The sequence below is a fragment of the Apostichopus japonicus genome, chromosome 8 (genome assembly GCF_037975245.1).
Source record: "Apostichopus japonicus isolate 1M-3 chromosome 8, ASM3797524v1, whole genome shotgun sequence".
NCBI lineage: Eukaryota > Metazoa > Echinodermata > Holothuroidea > Aspidochirotida > Stichopodidae > Apostichopus > Apostichopus japonicus.
The window spans coordinates 39,842,844-39,863,315 of record NC_092568.1 but is presented as its reverse complement, the minus strand read 5'-3'; the positions used below and the strand labels follow the sequence as shown (position 1 = coordinate 39,863,315).

Below are 20,472 nucleotides of genomic sequence, written 5' to 3'. Positions count from 1 at the left end.
AAGTTGGGTATATGCCACTTGGAAACCTTGGGAAGTGCCGTTTCCGGCCATCTAGAGGGTTTGTAAATCCCAAAATTTTCTTGTACGCTTCGCGCCAACTCATGGTGGCGCTACGCTTAGAACTCGGAAGTACGGATCGCCGCCCATGCTATTAGGTGAATTGAGTGTACTGTTAATAGTAGGAGAGACTAGTGTAGGTTCTTATGACCAACTAGACCGGTTTCTGCTCTCAAACTTTATAGGAGGAGCTTCATCAGTAGTAGCCTTTGAATATTTTATATTCGGCCTGGGCGTCTCGTTCTCAAAATGCATCTATTTTCTGTGCACGAGTTTTTATGGACTCATAGTGCAGCTATAAGAGCATCTAAAAGAGCTTCGTGTGAACCTTGAGAGTCAGCTGATTCTTCGTTAGTATGAAACCTTGAGTTAACAAGTAAATCTTTGAGATTTTGGGCCCTCTTGTAGGCTAGAATCGGTTCTTTTGGAAACAGTTTGGATAATTCCGCGTGCAGGGGCGTAGCGAGCGGGGGGTGGTGTGGGGGGGGGGGGTCACACCCCCAATAATTTGGTCGCTGTCGGCAAATTTTGGGTCTGTCGGCAAAAGGAGAAAGATGAAGAGAGCGGAAGGGGAAGAAAGAAGGAAAGCTGAATAGAGAAAAGGAGAACGGGAGCTTCTTTATCGGTTATTTCGATTTTCCAGTTCTTCATCTGATAAACTCATTCACCAAATTCAAATCACCCGACGCCTGCAAGTTAAAAACCTCTCGGCAAATACTGATAATGTCACGGCCGTCAGTATAGCTACTGTAGCCAGGCTCAGCTAGACGAGTGCCAGAATCGCCGGCAACTCAGTGAAAGAAATGGAATTAAAGGCTTCCGTATAGGCCGCAGCCCATGAGTCGTGCTATCGTGTGACAACGTGTTGTTATTATCCTCTGTTCAGAATGACGTCATCGCAGATGTCATTCGTTCTCCGTGGAAAACTTAAGGACATGGCTCACGAATTCAGGCGCGGATCCAGAGGGGGGGTCCAGGGGGTCCGGACCCCCCTGCTCTTGGCCAAAAAAAAAAAAAAAGAGAGAAAAAAATAATTAAATTAAACGCCAATTTTAAACATGTAGGACGTCAGAAGGGCGGTTATCCTTACAAGTCAGCCAGGTGTGTCTTTTCCGTCAAATGAACTATAGTGTGCACGCGTGCTACACGTGCCAAAAATGCCTAAAAATCTCAAATTTGGGCGGTGAGGTGGCAGAGCGGTAGGCTGCATAGGAACTCGTACTGATGCAGATACATTTCGAGTGAGTTTTTGTAGGTGCTTTGCATGGCTTAATTGAAGGGGGTTCCCTGTTGTACTTAAATATCCAAGAATTTCACAATGGATAGAGGGAAACCCACTCCCCTTAGACCCTAGGATCACTGGAGGCCAAACCCCTCACCCTTCCAGAATCCTGGATCCGGCCCTGCATCAAACAGTGGTGACGGAAGGGGAGGGGAATTGGGGGCTAAAGGCATTATGATTTTTGTATCATCTCAACTCATCTGATATGTATTACCATATTTCATAGATTGTTTTTTCTCATCAATTGAGAAATTGCAGACATGAGATCCATATTTTCAGGCTAGGTACATGCAGCTTAGAATACTCGGGAAGTGCCGTTTCCGGCCATCTGGAGGGTTTGTAAAGCCAAAAATTTTCTGGTACGCTCCGCGCCAACCGATGGTGGCGCTCCGCTTAGATAGTCTTACGTTCAGGTGCGGCTGGACCAGTCGGACCCCCCCCCCTGTCACAAATCCTGCATCCGCCCCTGGAATTGTACACAATTTTTAACGTTTCTCGCTTGTATATCAATGAATGTTGTTATTTCTCATTACCGGAAAGTTTTCTGAACATTTTCATCACGAAGTTTCACTATTTCAACGATCGGTGAAAGAGGAAACACAGTTCGATAATTGGTCCCAATTAATTCTTCTTCTGCCGACTGCCATAAAAATAATATCGAAATGGAAATTCTACGGTGCCAAATTTGACTTAAAATATGCACCAGATTGCATCTAAGGACGTTTCAAAACTAAAAATTTTCCAAAGGGGAGGGGGACACCCCCTCCCCTTAGACCCCTCCCCCATTTCAGTCACCACTTCCAGATCCGTCGGCAAATCAAATCCTCCACACCCCCCCCCCCCAACAAAAAAAACTTCGCTACGCCCCTGTCCGCGTGTTGCGAGATTAAGTGCCAATCGTAAGACTTCCCCTTTAATGAAGCCTTTAAAAGTGGCAAGTGGGTGTGCAGAGTTTCTGTCGAGGTATTGGAAGGTTTCCGTGGGTTTGGTGTAGACTTTGGTGTCTAATAACCCATTGGTTTCAAACCTTGGACCTTTGAAGATTTTCAAATCTAGGTATGTTACCTCGGTGTGTAATATTTCTACCGTAAACTTTAAGAAGCGGTGAATTTCATTCAACCTGTTTACTAGTTGTTCAAGTTCCTGAGGTGAACCGTCGTAAAGCAATAGAATTTCATCTCTATAGCGGAGCCATTTTAAGATTTTATTATCTGTCGGTAAAATCTGGTTTTCCAGTCTATGCATGACGATATCACAGATTTCCGGAGAGTCTTGGCTACCCATGGCGCAACCGATCTTTTGTAGATAGAATTGGTTATTGAACTCGAAACAGTTTCTTGTTAAAAATAAGTTCAATTAGTTTGCGCATGGATATGGAAGATATTTTATTTATTCCATATTCGTTTTTTTCCGCCTTTTCATAGACTTCTTGACATATATCTAATGCCTCCTCTTGGGGAGTATTGGTATACATGGCGACGACATCGAGTGTAGCAAGTACTACTGCTTTTGGTAACGGGGTGGCTTCCACAATTTTCAGAATGTGATTTGTGTCTTTCACATAGGTGCTTTGTTTTAATACAATAGGAAGCAAGAAATAGTCCACAAATTCCGATATTTTTTCGGTCGGTGATCCGTTTCCGCTTATTATCGGGCCCTCCCTTAAAAATACTTCAGGTTCTTGGCGACTACGTTGCGTTAGATAGTGTAAAACCGCCTACACCCCCCTTTCATTAATAAGTATATCATAATTATCTCATTGAATATATCTTGTTTTATGTTTTTTCTTGGGGTGAATCTGGTGTCATAATTTTCGCGCAAAAGAAAAAACGAATCGACGCAATAATAGTGTATCCATTGTACATGCACTGTTGAGCGTTGTTAAATATGTGTCTATCGAGAAAAAATATGTGCACAAAAAAAGCGTGTCTGCAACGTTTCTGGTTTTTCTAGTTTTTGGCGAAATGTTTCACCATTTTGCATCTAAGCACTCACAATTAACCAAAAATTTCCAAGGGGGAGGGGGACAACCCCTCCCCCTAGACCCCTCCCCCAGGACGCAGATCACTAAAGTGCTACCATCGGGATGTCGGCCCCCCCTTTCTCAAAATCCTGGATCCGCCCCTGGTTTTTGTTTCCTCGTTGAAAGCAATAAAACCCTATGAAGTCAGGTCGGCATATCTGTGTGTGACACTTTAGTTTGTATGCATAATAACTGAACAATGGAATGATTGATCAATAACATACTTGGTGGGTACTTCACGAAACTGCCCACACACCAAATGAGTGGGGAAATAGTTAACCATGGTTGAGCGCACTTGGGAACTACCCCCAAGGCCCTGCCCATGCCCTCTTTTCTCCCCGTAGGGACAGGCGAGGAGTTAGTTCCTGCTACCTGAAGCTCTATTGGTGTTCTTGATACAAATTGCCCAGTATCCTAGCACATGCCCGCTGCATTCTATTTGTATGTTCTGATATCCTTGACCCTCCAGTGCCTTCAATTTTCCCTCGGACACGATGATGCCACCCTGTAAAGTAACAAGTTAAAAGCTTCCAATATTATGGAGCAAATGTCTGCAATCACCTTTATTTATTAATGTAATGTTATTTTTATTACGACTATTAACTCTTGTAAAAAACTTGTTTATCACATTTTTTAAAGGATATTAAGTATGAAATCCTATCATTTAATTATCTTCTACATCATTTATTGTCCTGATGGATCTCCGATACATGCATTAGGTGCCCCACAGTCCATTGCCCATCTAGGCCTTCTGGATATATGTGCACCCTGGATGTAGTTAGCCTAGGCCCATATACCGGTTACGGCGTCCTTTCGGATGCGATATGACTAAAGCCTAATGACAACAATGATCACTTCCTCATTTTATACTTGAAACTGTATCCCTAACGGTAAATGAACTTGACAGAATAACATTGGATGACGGTTATGATGTCTTGGGCTTATATCACTAACAATTAAAAACTACACAAATAGGCTTAGTCTAAATTATGGCTATGGTCTTAGCCTTGCTCTTGGTCTAACTTAGGCTATTCTAGGTCATAACTTAAGTCTAGAATATTTCAGTCTATTAACATATGTAGAATTAATATAATAATATTCAAACTCAACCTCCTTTTGAAAAATATTCCCAACACTGTAAATGTTGAAAAAGGGCCTAAGCAGTACAGGCCTAGCCAGTAATCTGAGTTTTGAGGTAGGCAAAGCCTAATCAACCTAGCCAGGCCCAATTCACTAACCATGTTCGGACAATGCTTTGTAGGCAAAACGACACACTAAAGCCACTAATCCTGCTAACATTTCTTCCTTTGATGATTGTGACTGAATATAGAAATCCATCAAACTTTGTGAACTCTCACTTCATAAAGTGGAGATATGTTTTTCTGCATAAACTACAACCCACTTTGCAAAATTTATACATAATTGAGATTTGTATGAACAGATTACACAAAAGTAGGTGTGTGTGGGAAAGGGGGGAGGGGGGGGGGATTTCAATGCATTTCCTAGGGACAATTATGACGCTATCTGAGTGGAGCACTAAAATAATACGAGCAATTAAAGTGATTTTGAATATGACATGTAATTATATACGACATACGTCAAAATATTGACACTCTAGTGTCTATTGTGTGCGAAAAGCTTGTATTTCCCAAGTGCGTATTTCCATGCCCTACTATAACGTACAATATGCACATATTTTGCTAGTTTTCAACCGTTCGTCTTGCGCGCAAGAAGAGCATATTCTATGTTCGGCTTGAACGCTTCCATTAAATTGATTGCGCATAAACGTTCCAATTCTGCACAGAGTGCAGAAAATGTTCGCAAACATTTCCGAATGAAATTTGCAGGAGGGAAGAAAAACAAATGACAGCAGTGAGTTTTGTGGCTTTATTAAGCTAGTCCATGTTATGAAGTCATTCATCATCATTTTTGTTGTAGTCATTATTACTTGACAGTTTCTTCATAATTTAAATAAAATAAATTAAGTTACTCAAATATTAATTAATTAATAAAAATATCCGACAGGAAGGGGATTTAATTGACCTAATTTGCATTTTTGCATGTGTTAAATGGCTGTTTTAATTATTTGGTTCTCATATCATTACTTCAGGATAAGTAACTTAGCAATCAATAGAAAAGTCGGGATCCATCTCCTTATTAATTAGTGATAAAGGGTTCAATAATTCCGTCAAATTCGCACTCTCTAATTTCTCGTTAGAATCACCCCTTAAGTAGCACATTTCTCATGCTTTGGTAGAAATTTTTTTATTACATTAACTTCAGTTATTACTCTATAGTATCACATAATCAGTTCACCAATTCGAAAGGCTTCATAACATGGAGCTTAGGTTGACCACTTTTGACTCTGGCCCATCAGATAATGGGAGGCATTGTGTAAATTCTGCCTGGAGAGAACAAATGGAGATAATTGCCAGCATGAATCATACACATGCACGTGGGTTATCACTACAGCTGACTTGATATTACCCAGGAAAAAATTTACCACAAATTTACCGCGGTAACATACCACACTTTTACCACGGTAAAACCGGGGTAAAAACGCGGTAAATTTGTTGTACATTACCGCGGTGTTTTGGTCCTATGGACGCGGTAAACCGCGGTTTACCGCAGTAAATTACCACAAATTTACCACGGTGTTACCATACTTTTACCGCGCTTTTACTACACTTTAACTACGCTTTTACCCCAAATTTACCACAGTTTAACCGTTCTTTACCCCAATTTTACCGTATATTTACCACGCTTTTTCCTTAGTTTTACCTCAGTTTACCGTATTTTACCACGCTTTACCGTTCTTTTACCCCAATTTTACCCTAGATTGACCACGCATTTACTACACTTTTACCCTAAATCTACCACAGTTTTACCGTTTTTTTACCTAAATTTTACCGTATATTATAACCACACTTTTTCCTTGGTTTTACCTCAATTTACCACGCTTTTACCCCAATTTTACCGTAGATTTACCACGCTTTTACCTTAGTTTTAATTCAGTTTACCATGATTTTACACTAATTGTAGGACAGTTTTACCTCAGATTGAGCATGATTTTGTCCTAATTTCAATCAGCATGTACACCATATATTTCTTTGAATTTCACCCATCAGTGTACTGTATCATAGTTTGACTATATGCCTTTACCCTTATTGTAATGGTTGTATATGCCTGACATGTAAGTCCACAGTTGTAGCATGCAACAGTTTTTAAATCATCAAATCCATGGAGGTTTCACACATGAGAAAGCTTTGTTGTATTTCAATTACCCTAGCTGGTGTGATTCCTGACTCTCTTCTTTTGACTTAATTGGTAGTCCAGATTGGACTTTTGATCTCTTATTGTCCTCAAAGACTTGTTTTAAATGAAAAGATATAGATACATAGACTTGTCAAGTCATTTAATGGACCTGACAGAGAATACCCAAATCTGAGGACACTGATTGGTCAATTTTTGTGTGCCAGAGTGTTGAGGCACAGAAGCTATAGATGCCTCATGTGTGCTAGTTTATATAGTTCTTTTTTCATTTTAAAGGCTTTTAGGTTGTCCCTAATAATGAAAAAAAAATTAATTGCTGTCTCATCCCAAATTACGTTTTTAATTTACCGCGGTAAATGTACCGCACTTTTACCCTACTTTTACCGCGGTAATAACATGGTAAAAATGCGGTAAATGTACCGCGGTTGATTTTACCACAATTTTACCACACATTTACCCTATTTACCACACATTTACCATAGTTTACCGCGGTAAAATTAGGGTACATTTTTTGCTGGGTACATGAAATGAGAAAACTAAAACTTGGACCTGGACATCTCAGTTGGTAGCTTATCAAAGAATTTGCAGTCTTTAATTCACTGGGTCATAAAATATCTTTGCTCTCTCAAAACATAAAAGCCAACATGTTTTGCTAGTGTATCTGTCACATGTAGAAGTTTACTAATTAGACATGTGTGTATGTTTATCTACCTCATTGAATTCTTCGAGTGAGTGCACGTGTGACCAAATTTGTTTTGAGTACTTGTCTCATGTATTTGGCTATTTTACAGATACCCCCAGAGACACATTGCAATAGTGAAGAAGACAATGGACCTCAGATAACCAAAGAGTCACAATGCGGTATTGTGGAAGGCAATGGAGGAGATAATTAAAGTCATATACTCCAGAGTCTCATTGCAGTATCGAGGAAGACGCTGGAGGTCAGATATACCACCAGAGTCACATTGTGGTAGTGAGGAAGACAATGTTAGTCAGATATCCATAGTCACACTGTAGTAGTGTGGAAGACAATGGAAGTCAGAAACCACGAGAGTCACATTGTGGTACTGAGGACGACCATGTAAGTCAGATAACCCGGAGTCAAATCTAGTTTCGTCCTTGCGTTCTTAGTTCAGAGATTGCTTTTCAAAACTTTAATTGTATGTTAAAACTATTTCTATGTACCTAATTCTGGCTCCTTGACCAAATTCACAATGTTAGTAAACATTAACGAACTTCTGGACGAATCGAGCCCACGCCTGCTACATGCTATAGCACAGCTATATCGAAGAAAGTCATGTATCGTAATTTAAATCTGTGAAACACCAATATATATATTTCCCCAAAAATATTCCAAAACTCCTTTGTACTTTCAGGAATTTAATAAAACACATATTTTAACTAACTTGCAAAACTTGAGAAAGTTTGAATTGAATTGAATTAAGAAATTGCCTCCCATTTTGAAGTACTTCGCCTACGTTTATCCTATCAAACAACGTCACCGTCACGTATACAAGTGCTTATTCAATATTCACATCTGAGAAGCACCACTATTGATTTCAATAATATTGTTCCAAATTCGTTTCTACTTTCAGGAATCAGATGAAACACGTTTTCGAGTTTACATGCCCAATTTGAGAAATTTTTATAGACAATATCCATACAATGCTTTCAAGCTTACATGCCAGATATGAGAAAGTTTCCTCATTAAAATCATTGCAAATTGAGAAAAAGCAATACCTTCGAGCACAGTATTCGGTTATATATTGCGTCATTAAAAAACTCCTTCCCCTCTATCGCTTCGTGCATTTATAATAAGGACTCGCCTCGAGCTAATTTTTAAGTTACAAACTGAGCTGAAATATCACTGTCAATGTTAATATATTTGAAACTCCAAGATTAAATAAGTATGGGGGTATACACCCCTTTCCAACCTCTCCCAGGTATTGTGACTTGCGCATTTAGTTTCGGTGTCCAGAAACCATGATTCACTATCCCTCCACCCCCTGCTCCATGTTCTTGTCAAACTTCTGGCTACGTGCCTGCATGATTAACACTACGCCAATACCTCCCATCCATGCCCTCCTCAACACCCTCCCCCCCCCCCCGATCATCAAATCAACCTACACCATTTACAGGACACCACTGGTAGAATTTCATAACAGCCACCTATAAGTGTGACTTAGTGATTTTGCTATTCCATATATGTGTATATGCAAACTGGCATACTACCTATATCTCCCATACGTAATAATATACTTTAGTGTGCCTGTGTTGACATATACCACATTAAAGGGATATTTCATGACCTTTGGGTATAGGTTAACCAAAAATGGCCGCATGAAGGCCCTTAGAGGTATGAATTGTCACATGACCTAAATGTAAACCATATATATATATATATATATTATAAATATATATATATATATATATATATATATATATATATATATATATATAAAATATACCATGACTATACAGGAAGCGGATTAAGGAGCAAACAACGGGTTACATATGCTTGTAGAACTGATAGTTGTTTCACCTACATAATTGCCCTCTTTGTACTTTGCAAAGAGGGCAATTATGTAGTTGAAACAGGTTCCCGGTTCCGCTTACGTTTTAATAATCACGAAAAAATCTACTCGTGATAACTTTGCAGGATTCCCAGTTTCCGAACATTTCAACCTTCATAGTCATTCTCTCAAAACATAAAATGTATTTTAATTGCCTCGAACTTCAAATCAGCTAATGTACGTAAACGTAAATAAATCGATTGGATCTTTCGTATTAAGTCTCACATCACCGGCCTCAACAAAGACTTGGGACCCCTTAACAACTATCAGTTTTACAAGCATATGTAATCCGTTCTTTGCTCCTTAATCCGCTTCCTGTATAATCATGGTTTATTTGGTTTTAATTCCATCAATGCAACTTACACTTATCTAGCGTCATACTTTCATTGTGTTACACTTTGTACTTTTCATTCGACTGCCAAGTATTGCTGACGAAGGTCCCAGGGGGAGCGAAAATTCCAATATATTTTCTAAAACTTACTCCTTATTTGTCAATTATGAGTCATATCTTATTTCTCTGGTTTTCTCTCATAATATTTTCTTTTGAAGTAAACGTGGATTTTCGTTATATTATATATATATATATATATATATATATATATATATATATATATATATATATATATATATATATATATATATATATATATAGAGAGAGAGAGAGAGAGAGAGAGAGAGATAGAGAGAGAGAGAGAGAGAGAGAGAGAGGTGGAGAGAGAGGTGGAGAGAGAGGTGGAGAGAGAGTAGGTTGGCGTCTATCTTGGCGCAGAGTGCTCTATGTCCATTGGACAGAGCGGAATATATGTTGATACTAGATGAGACTAGTGGAACACTAATAGTTGTAACTCGGAGTTTCACGCGTTATAGCGATCTTCAGACAACAGAGTTATATATATATATATATGTATATATATATGTATATATATATGTATATATATATATATATATATATATATATATATATATATATATATGGTTTTAATTATTTTTTTTTTTGATCTTTTGGCTCCTCAATTCATCATTCATATCAATCTTTTTGATATTCCTTTCATTTTCTACTTTAACAATGCTTGCTTTGTTTTTTCCTTTTCTTTAGAAGTGAAGATTTATACAGTTAATTGTTTTGCTTATTTTCATACGAAATCAAATGCACATGACAAATACATTCAGTTAGTGCTATATTTTGAAGTTTGTATCGCTACACGGTTTTTCACTCTATAGGTTTGTTACTCTGCTATATTGTAAAGGCCATGGTGATCATACTCAATTCTGTGTCACTATGAAGTATGATGCTTCGATGTATTTTATTTGTGTGTGTCATTTTAATTCCCATTATTCGCGTTTCTTTCAAAAGCCTTTACATCTTCAAGCAAACCAACATAATTGAATTTCATTCAAGATTCATTCAAAAGCATATAATTATATGTAGCTAAAGGATATCACCTCATCGATACCAGTAGGCAAACATTTCAATACCTGCAAGTCTCTCTCTCAAATTTTGCGGCCCTGTAAATGCGAAGAAAACACTGAGATAAAATAAGCAGATTAAAATCCAAATAAGGCAGTTCAGTCTCCTATTAGAAACACACACATATTTCCCCTTTTTGGGGATCGGGTATATAGATAGAAAGAATAAAAGCACAAACCATTAAAAAACAGATATAAAAAAAAAAAACAAGCACAAACGCAGTGACTTTCAAATGTTAGCTTAAAGGAATTTTTAACCCTAGCCTTATTCTGCTTAGAGAACACCGTTTTGTAGTAGGCTCTTTTCAACAGAAGCAACAAGAATGCTTGGAAATATTTCTTTCATCTTAAGAGTCGATTTAATTGTCACCCATGGCATTCGTCATATTTGTTTGAATTCCGACTTTTCACGACGTAAGCGAGCAACATATCGCATTTCAACAGAAAAAGTGTTACCAATTACAACAATAATTAAAATTGCACAAGAAAAAAGAAAGAAATATATTGTGTTAGATATATAGTCTGTTTCTCTAATATAATACATTCTAAAATGTTTTACAGTAGAAAATAGTTTTTGAGTGTGAACGTTTTTTTAAAAAAATATATTGGGTTTTACGACGGCTGTAATTACACGACATTGAAACCTATCTAACATATCCTACGCGCCGATAACTAAGGCAATATGCAGTCAAACTTTTCCTCTGAAACACTTTCCGGACTCAGCACTTTTTGTTAAAGAGAACATTGATGCATTTAGACTTGACTGCTAAATTCGAGCATGAATACACAGTGGAGGAACTGATACAACGAGAACTAAGGCTTGCTAAACAGACCGCATCTGTGGCCGTGACAGTTACTCTGGTGCTAGTACTGCCAACACAAGTAACAGTTCTGCTACGTGCTGCTTTAGTACGTTCTAGTTTCTCTGGATAACTTTTCCTGTCAGAAATAACTTAATATAGTTTCCCTTCCCTGCTCCTTCCTTCTCTCTCATGTTTACACAACCAAATGTTTGCACTCCGGTATTTTACATCAACTTCCCAACAATCTCCGATGGTACAATTGTGTACAATTCATATGCAGAGAAGGGAATTGTTTAACTTACGATGTGGCTCTCTTACTTAAGTTTTGAAGCGTTATCGTTATTGAAATTAACATAAAAGCCGCCAACACAGTAAGTGTGGAAACCATAATTAGAAAATTCCTGGAAATTCAGGGCAAGGTAGTTTTGACTAGTTATTCCACAGGGGTGGGCTGGGGGAAGAATGTTAGTCTCTTCTATGAGGTCACTCCAAAACCCCAGGGTTTATTTCTCTTTAAATAAAACTGAAACAACTAGTTTTCCGTATTTTTTACGCTGGTTTTGGCACATCACCTCACTAACTCATAATTATCATCAATAGATAAACATTACAGTTCTTCTTTGACACTGCCATTCATATAAGCGATAAACATGTTATTGAATTAAATTTTGAGTTTCCAATTTTGTGAAATATATAATATTACATTTAAACTATGTATGAAAATAAAGGATTAACAGGAATTGATTTCCCTGGTGATGTCTTTGAAGGTGGAATAGATAATGACGTGTAACTACAAACGTAAAGAACAAATCGTACAATAGATAAAAAGCATAAACAATCACAAACACAGTAAATTTAAAAAGGAGGTTTATTTTTAACAAAAACAACAAGGTTTCTTAAGCTTTTTCCCTGTTAGCGCTCACTAGCTCATATCATAAAAAAATCAATAAAACTTGTATATTATCTATTTCTAAAGTTGTGAACATTTAACATTTCCTTCAAATTGTCTATGAAAATAAAGGATTATAGGGAATTTATTTCCCTTGTAGTTTCTTTTAAGAGCGATTACATACTAATATTATCTTCATTGACATTACCATTAATATAATCAATAAACGTATTAATATAGCTATCATGGTTGTAAAACTTAAAATATTTCATTCACAATTTATATGAAAATCAAAACAATAACATGAATTGCTTTCTCTGATGGATTCTTTAAAAGGGGAATAGATAATAACACGTATCTGCAAGCGTTTATCATGAAGGAAACTTACCAGCTGCAAAGAAACGATTAGATAAAAAGAAGAAAAATTAAATCATTATATCATAGAGAAGAACAAAAGAGAACCCAAATACATTTAAAATGTAAGTTCATTTTAAGTGACAAAACCAGTCTTCTAAAACCTGTTTTTGAATGATCATCTCTGTGGCTCATATCATCAACATTGAAAAGTTAAAGTAACAAATTCATTTAAAAAAATCGTTCTATCTTCAATGACTTTGCCATTCATATATTCTATTGAAATGTTATTGTATTCAAATTGAGCATTGCCAATGTTGTGAAAAACTAAGTCATTTCAAAACAATCGTTCTAGCTTTATAGACATTTGTTATCACTTTAGCGTGACCAATGTTGTAAAAATTAAAATATTTAATTCAAAATTAAAATAAAGGAATTACCATAAATTGACATCCCTGGTAGATTTTTTAAAGGTGAAAAGATAATCACAGGTATCTACCAACGTATATCATGAAAAAAGAAAGAAAGCTTACCAGCTCTAAAGACCCTATTAAATAAAAAAGGAAAGATCAAATCATCGTATCATAGATAAGAAAAAGGAAAAACACAAATACAGTGACTTTAAATTTCAATTTATTATAGGACAAAAGACTAATTTCCTGAACTTTTCCACAGTTTTCGTCTCATCACCTCACTAGCTCATATCATCAATGGTTAAATGTAAAAGTAAAAAAATCATTTCAAAACAATTGTTCTATTTTCATGTAATATACAAAACAGTAAAAACAACAACATAGTGACTACAAAATGTAAGATATTATAATTGAAACAACTAGTTTTCCTGAATGTTTTTCATGTTTTCTGTTCGTAACTTCACTAGCTCATATTCTTTCAATAGTTGAATATTATACTGATAAATTTATTTCGCAACAGTCGCTCTTCTCTTTATTGACATTGCCATTTATTTAATCGATAAACATGTTTTTAAACTTGCATTAAATTGTGGGTTACCATTGCTGTGCAAATTATTTTAGAATTTCATATCAAATTGTGTATGAAAATGAAGAATTAACAGGAACTAATTTAATTCATGTTAATAAATAATAACACTGATCTTCTAACGTCAATCATGGCGATCCATGTAAACGATAATATGTTATTGATTAAATTGTGCGTCATCAATGTTGTGAAAATTGTAATATTTCACTCAAATTGTGTAAGGAAATAAAGAATTTAAAGGAGCTGATTTGCATGATGGTTTTTTAAGAGTTGAATATAAACTGACATGTTTCTACAAATTTTAATTAAAACAAAACTTAACAACTGCAATAATCCCAAATAGGTATGAAAAAAAGTAACAAATCATTTAATAATAGACAAAAATCAGTAAAAACTTAAAGACAGCGACTTCAAATTGCGAGTGTTGTTTATATTTTAATCAATCAGTTTTGTTAAGCTTTTCCACTGTTGTGGCTCATCCCCTAATTTGCTCATATTATTAATGTCTTAATGTTACAGTTATAAATATATTTCAGAACAATCGATCTATCTTCAATGATGTTGCCAATCATTTAAACAACAATCATGTTATTAAACTTGTATAAAATTGTGCGTTACCAATGTTGGGCAAATTATAAAATTTTATTCAAATTGTGTATGAAAGTAAAGAATTAACAGGAAATATTATCCTTCATAATGGTTAATAACACTGTTCTTCAAACGATAATCATGATAACTACTTACCGCCTGCAAAGAAACAAACAGATAGAAAGAAGGAAAGAACGAATCAATATTTAATAGAGAAAATTAGTCAAAACACAAACACGGTGACTCTAAAATTTAAGTTTCTAAAAAGTTAAACAACTAGTTTTTTCCTTTAGTTTCTTTTTCCCCCCAAACCCTGGTTCACTCATAACATTCATATTTAAATATTAAAGTTACAATCTTATTTCCAAACAATCGGTTCATCTTCATTGAAATTTCAATTAAAGTTATCCATAAACATGTTATTTAGTCAATTTTGAATTTCTAATGTTGTGAAAATTGTCACATTTCATTTAAATATAAAGAATAAAAAGAAATTGACTTCGCTGGTGCCTTTTTTGAAAGTGGAATGGATCATTATCTATATCTACAAATGTTAATCATGATAAAGACTTCCCTTCTGTAAAGAAGGCATAGATAGAAAAAAGAAAGAACAAATCATCATATCGCAGTGAAAGTCTGGAAACAAAAACACAATTAATGTGAGTTTATTACAGCTGAACCAACTAACTAACTCATTGAAATACAGAATTTGAAGGAATTGATTTGCCTGATAGTGTTTTTGAAAGGGGAATAGAAACTGACGCGTATCTACAAATATAATCACAAAAAAAATTACCAGGTGCCAAAAAACAACACCAAATAGATAGAAAGAAGAATTTAAAAAATCATCACACAATAGACAAGAGTCAGTAAAAATGTAAACACAGTGATTTCAAATCTCATCACTTCATTGGCCCATATCATTAATGGTTTAACTGATACAACTAGCTTTTTTTAAGCTTTTCCTTGTTTTTCGCTCAACACCTCACTAGATCATACCATCAATGGTAAAATGTTGTACATACAACTTCATTTCAGAAGAAGCATTTTATCTCCATTGACATTACCAGTCATACAATCGATAAGCACGTTATTGATTAAATTGTGCGTCATCAATGTTGTGAAAAGTGTCATATTTCACTCAAATTGTGTAAGGAAATAAAGAATTTAAAGGAGCTGATTTGCATGATGGTTTTTTAAAAGTTGAATAGAAACTGACATGTTTCTACAATTTTAATTAAAAAAAAACTTACGACCTGCATTAATCCCAAATGGGTAGGAAAAAAGTAACAAATCATTTAATAATAGACAAGAATCAGTAAAAACCTTAAATACAGTGACATCAAATTGCGAGTATTTTTTATACTTTAATCAATCAGTTTTGTTAAGTTTTTCCACTGTTGTGGCTCATACCCTAATTTGCTCATATTATTAATTTCCTAATGTTACAGTTACAAATATATTTCAGAACAATCAATCTACCTTCATTAATGTTGCCAATCATTTAATCAACAATCATGTTATTAAACTTGTATAAATTCGTGCGTTACCAATGTTGTGCAAATTATATAAGTTTATTCAAATTGTGTATCATAATAAATAATAACACTGATCTTCAAACGATAATCATGCTAACTACTTACCGCCTGCAAAGAAACAAACAGATAGAAAGAAGGAAAGAACGAATCAATATTTAAGAGCGAAAAACAATAAAAACACAAACACAGTGACTTCAAAATTAATGGTTTAACTTAAAAGTTACAAATGTATTTCATGACATTCGATATATTTTCATCGATATTGCTATTCATATATTCGATAAACATGTGAACAAATTTGTATTAAATCGTGCGTTACCTATGTTGTGCAAATTACAAAATTTTATTCCAAATGTGTTTGTAAATAAAGACTTAATAGGAAATATTTTCCTAGAAGTGAATAGATAATAACACTGTTTAAACGAACTGATTTGCCTATTGTTTTCTTTGAAAATTGAATAGAAACTGACATGTATCTACAAATTTAAATTAAAAAAAAAAAAACTTACCACCTGCAAAGATCCCTAATGGATAGGAAAAACAGTAACAAATCATTTCGTTATAGACAAGAGTCAGTAAAAACTTAAACACAGTGACTTCAAATTGCGAGTCTTTTTATACTTGAATCAAACAGTTTTGTTAGGCCCTTCTACTGTTGTGTCTTATCACCTAATTAGCTCATATTATTATGTCTTAACGTTAAAGTTACAAATTGTGCGTCATCAATGTTGTGAAAAGTGTCATAATTCACTCAAATTGTGTAAGGAAATAAATAATTTAAAGGAGCTGATTTGCATGATGGTTTTTAAAAGTTGAATAGAAACTGACATGTTTCTACAAATTTTAATTAAAAAAAACTTACCACCTGCATTAATCCCAAATGGGTAGGAAAAAAAGTAACAAATCATTTAATAATAGACAAGAATCAGTAAAAACCTTAAATACAGTGACATCAAATTGCGAGTATTTTTTATACTTTAATCAATCAGTTTTGTTAAGTTTTTTCACTGTTGTGGCTCATACCCTAATTTGCTCATATTATTAATTTCCTAATGTTACAGCTACAAATATATTTCAGAACAATCAATCTACCTTCATTAATGTTGCCAATCATTTAATCAACAATCATGTTATTAAACTTGTATAATTCGTGCGTTACCAAGTTGTGCATTACCAGTCATACAATCGATAAGCACGTTATTGATTAAATTGTGCGTCATCAATGTTGTGAAAAGTGTCATAATTCACTCAAATTGTGTAAGGAAATAAAGAATTTAAAGGAGCTGATTTGCATGATGGTTTTTTAAAAGTTGAATAGAAACTGACATGTTTCTACAAATTTTAATTAAAAAAAACTTACCATCTGCATTAATCCCAAATGGGTAGGAAAAAAAGTAACAAATCATTTAATAATAGACAAGAATCAGTAAAAACCTTAAATACAGTGACATCAAATTGCGAGTATTTTTTATACTTTAATCAATCAGTTTTGTTAAGTTTTTCCACTGTTGTGGCTCATACCCTAATTTGCTCATATTATTTATTTCCTAATGTTACAGTTACAAATATATTTCAGAACAATCAATCTACCTTCATTAATGTTGCCAATCATTTAATCAACAATCATGTTATTAAACTTGTATAATTCGTGCGTTACCAATGTTGTGCAAATTATATAAGTTTATTCAAATTTTGTATCATAATAGATAATAACACTGATCTTCAAACGATAATCATGCTAACTACTTACCGCCTGCAAAGAAACAAACAGATAGAAAGAAGGAAAGAACGAATCAATATTTAAGAGCGAAAAACAATAAAAACACAAACACAGTGACTTCAAAATTAATGGTTTAACTTAAAAGTTACAAATGTATTTCATGACATTCGATATATTTTCATCGATATTTCTATTCATATATTCAATAAACATGTGAACAAATTTGTATTAAATCGTGCGTTACCTATGTTGTGCAAATTACAAAATTTTATTCCAAATGTGTTTGTAAATAAAGACTTAATAGGAAATATTTTCCTAGAAGTGAATAGATAATAACACTGCTTAAACGAACTGATTTGCCTATTGTTTTCTTTGAAAATTGAATAGAAACTGACATGTATCTACAAATTTTAATTAAAAACAAACTTACCAGCTGCAAAGATCCCAAATGGATAGGAAAAGCAGTAACAAATCATTTCGTTATAGACAAGAGTCAGTAAAAACTTAAACACAGTGACTTCAAATTGCGAGTTTTTTTGATACTTGAATCAAACAGTTTTGTTAGGCCCTTCTACTGTTGTGGCTTATCACCTAATTAGCTCATATTATCATGTCTTAACGTTGAAGTTACAAATTTATTCCAGAACAATCGATCTACCTTCATTGATATTGCCATTCATATCATCAATATTCATTTTATTAAACTTGTATTAAATCGTGCGTTACCAATGTTGTCCAAATTATAAACTTTATTCAAATTGTGTATCAAAATAAAGAATTAACAGAAAATATTTTCCCTCATGTTAATAGGTAGCAACACTGTTCTACAAACGAAAATCTGCTTTTGGCTCTCAACCTCACTAGCTAATAACATCGATGATGAATGTGTAAGAGTTAAAAATTCAATTTAAAAAAAATAATCTATCTTCATTGACATGGTTATCCATGTAAACAATCAACATGTTATTGTCATAGATTGTGCGTTACCAATGTTGTGAAAATTATATTTCACTCAAATTGTAAATGAAACTTAAAAATTAACAGGAAATGATATGTCTGATGGTTTCTTTGAAAGGAGAATTAATATATAACACGTATCTGCAATATTAATAATGATAAAGACTTACGGGCTGCAAAGAAAAAGGAATCGATAGAAAGAAGAAAGAACAAATCATCATATAACAGTGAAAAGACTGGAAACACAACACAGCGAAGGTGAGTTTATAACAGCCAAAACAACTAACTTTCCTTAGCTATTACGTTTATCGCTCATCACTTCACTAGATCATACCACTAATGGTTAAATGTTGTAGTTACAAGTTCATTTCGGAAGAATCGTTCTATCTTCATTGACATTGCCAGTCGTATTATAACATGTTATTGTTATGACATCATGTTATAACATGACTAAATTGTACGTCATCAATGTTGTGTAAATTATAAAGAATTAACAGAAATTGGTGGTGTCTTTGAAAGTGGAGTATATAATGACATGTATCTACAAAAACGTTAATCAAGAAGAGGACTTACCGCCTGCAAACAAACGAATACATAAAAGAAAAGAACAAATCATCATATAATAGGGAAAAGAACGGAAACATAAACACAGTGAATGTTAGTTTCTTACAACTGATCTAACTAGCTTTCTTAAGCTTTTCAAGCTTTCAACACCTCACTAGATCATACTATCAATGGTAAAATGTTGTACATACAACTTCATTTCAGAAGAAGCATTTTATCTCCATTGACATTACCAATCATATAATCGATAAACACGTTCTTGATTAAATTGTGCGTCATTAATGTTGTGAAAATTGTAATATTTCACTGAAATTGTGTAAGGCAATGAAGAATATAAACGAACTGATTTGCCTATTGTTCTCTTTGAAATTTGAATAGAAACTGACATGTATCTACAAATTTAAATTTAAGAAAACTTACCAGCTGCAAAAATCCCAAGTAGATAGGAAAAACAGTAACAAATAATTTCGTTATAGACAAGAGTCAGTAAAAACTTAAACACAGTGACTTCAAATTGCGAATATTTTTTATACTTGAATCAAACAGTTTTGTTAAGCTCTTCTACTGTTGTGGCTTATCACCTAATTAGCTCATATAATTATGTCTCAACGTTAAAGTGATAAATTTATTTCAGAACAATCGATCTATCTTTTCGATATTGCCATTCATATCATCAATAATCAAGTTATTAAACTTAAATCGTGCGTTACCAATGTTGGGCAAATTTTAAACTTTATTCAAATTGTGTATCAAAATAAAGAATTAACAGGAAATATTACCCCTTATGTTAATATATAATAATACTGATATGCAAACGTTAATCATGATAACAACTTACCGCCTGCCAAGAATCGAACAGATAGAAAGAAGAAAAGAGCGAATCATCATTTAATAGAGAAAAAACAGTTAAACAGTAAAACACTAACACGGTGACATTAAAATGTCAGTTTATTATAATTGAAACAACTAGTTTCCTTAGCTGTTCTGCTGATTTTGGCTCTTAATCTCACTAGCTGATAACATAGATGGGTAATGTTAGAGTTACCCATTTATTTAAAAACAATCTCTATTGATATGTCGATCCATGTAAACAATCAACATGTTATTGTCATAGATTGTGCGTTACAAGTGTTGAAACCTTTATATTTCATTCAAATTGTTAATGAAACTTAGGAATTATTGATATCCCTGGTGGTTTCTTTAAAAGGGGAATAGATAATACCACGTATCTACAAATGTTTATCCTGATAAAGACTTACCTTCTGCAGAGAAACGAATTGATAAAAGAAAAGAACGAATTATTATATTATTGAGAAAAACAGATAAAAATAAATATACAGTGACTTCCAAACGTAAGTCTATGATAAGTAAACAACTAGTTTTCA

General features: G+C 34.2%; 1 long non-coding RNA gene across 1 annotated transcript; it reads right to left on the bottom strand.

Moving 5' to 3' along the window:
• Positions 1–5,239: 5,239 nt before the first annotated feature.
• Positions 5,240–10,718, bottom strand: LOC139971015 (uncharacterized). The gene is made up of 2 exons (XR_011794281.1): positions 10,685–10,718; positions 5,240–5,767 (listed from the first exon to the last, which is right to left on the bottom strand). It is a non-coding gene; the product is annotated as an uncharacterized lncRNA (long non-coding RNA).
• Positions 10,719–20,472: the final 9,754 nt, after the last annotated feature.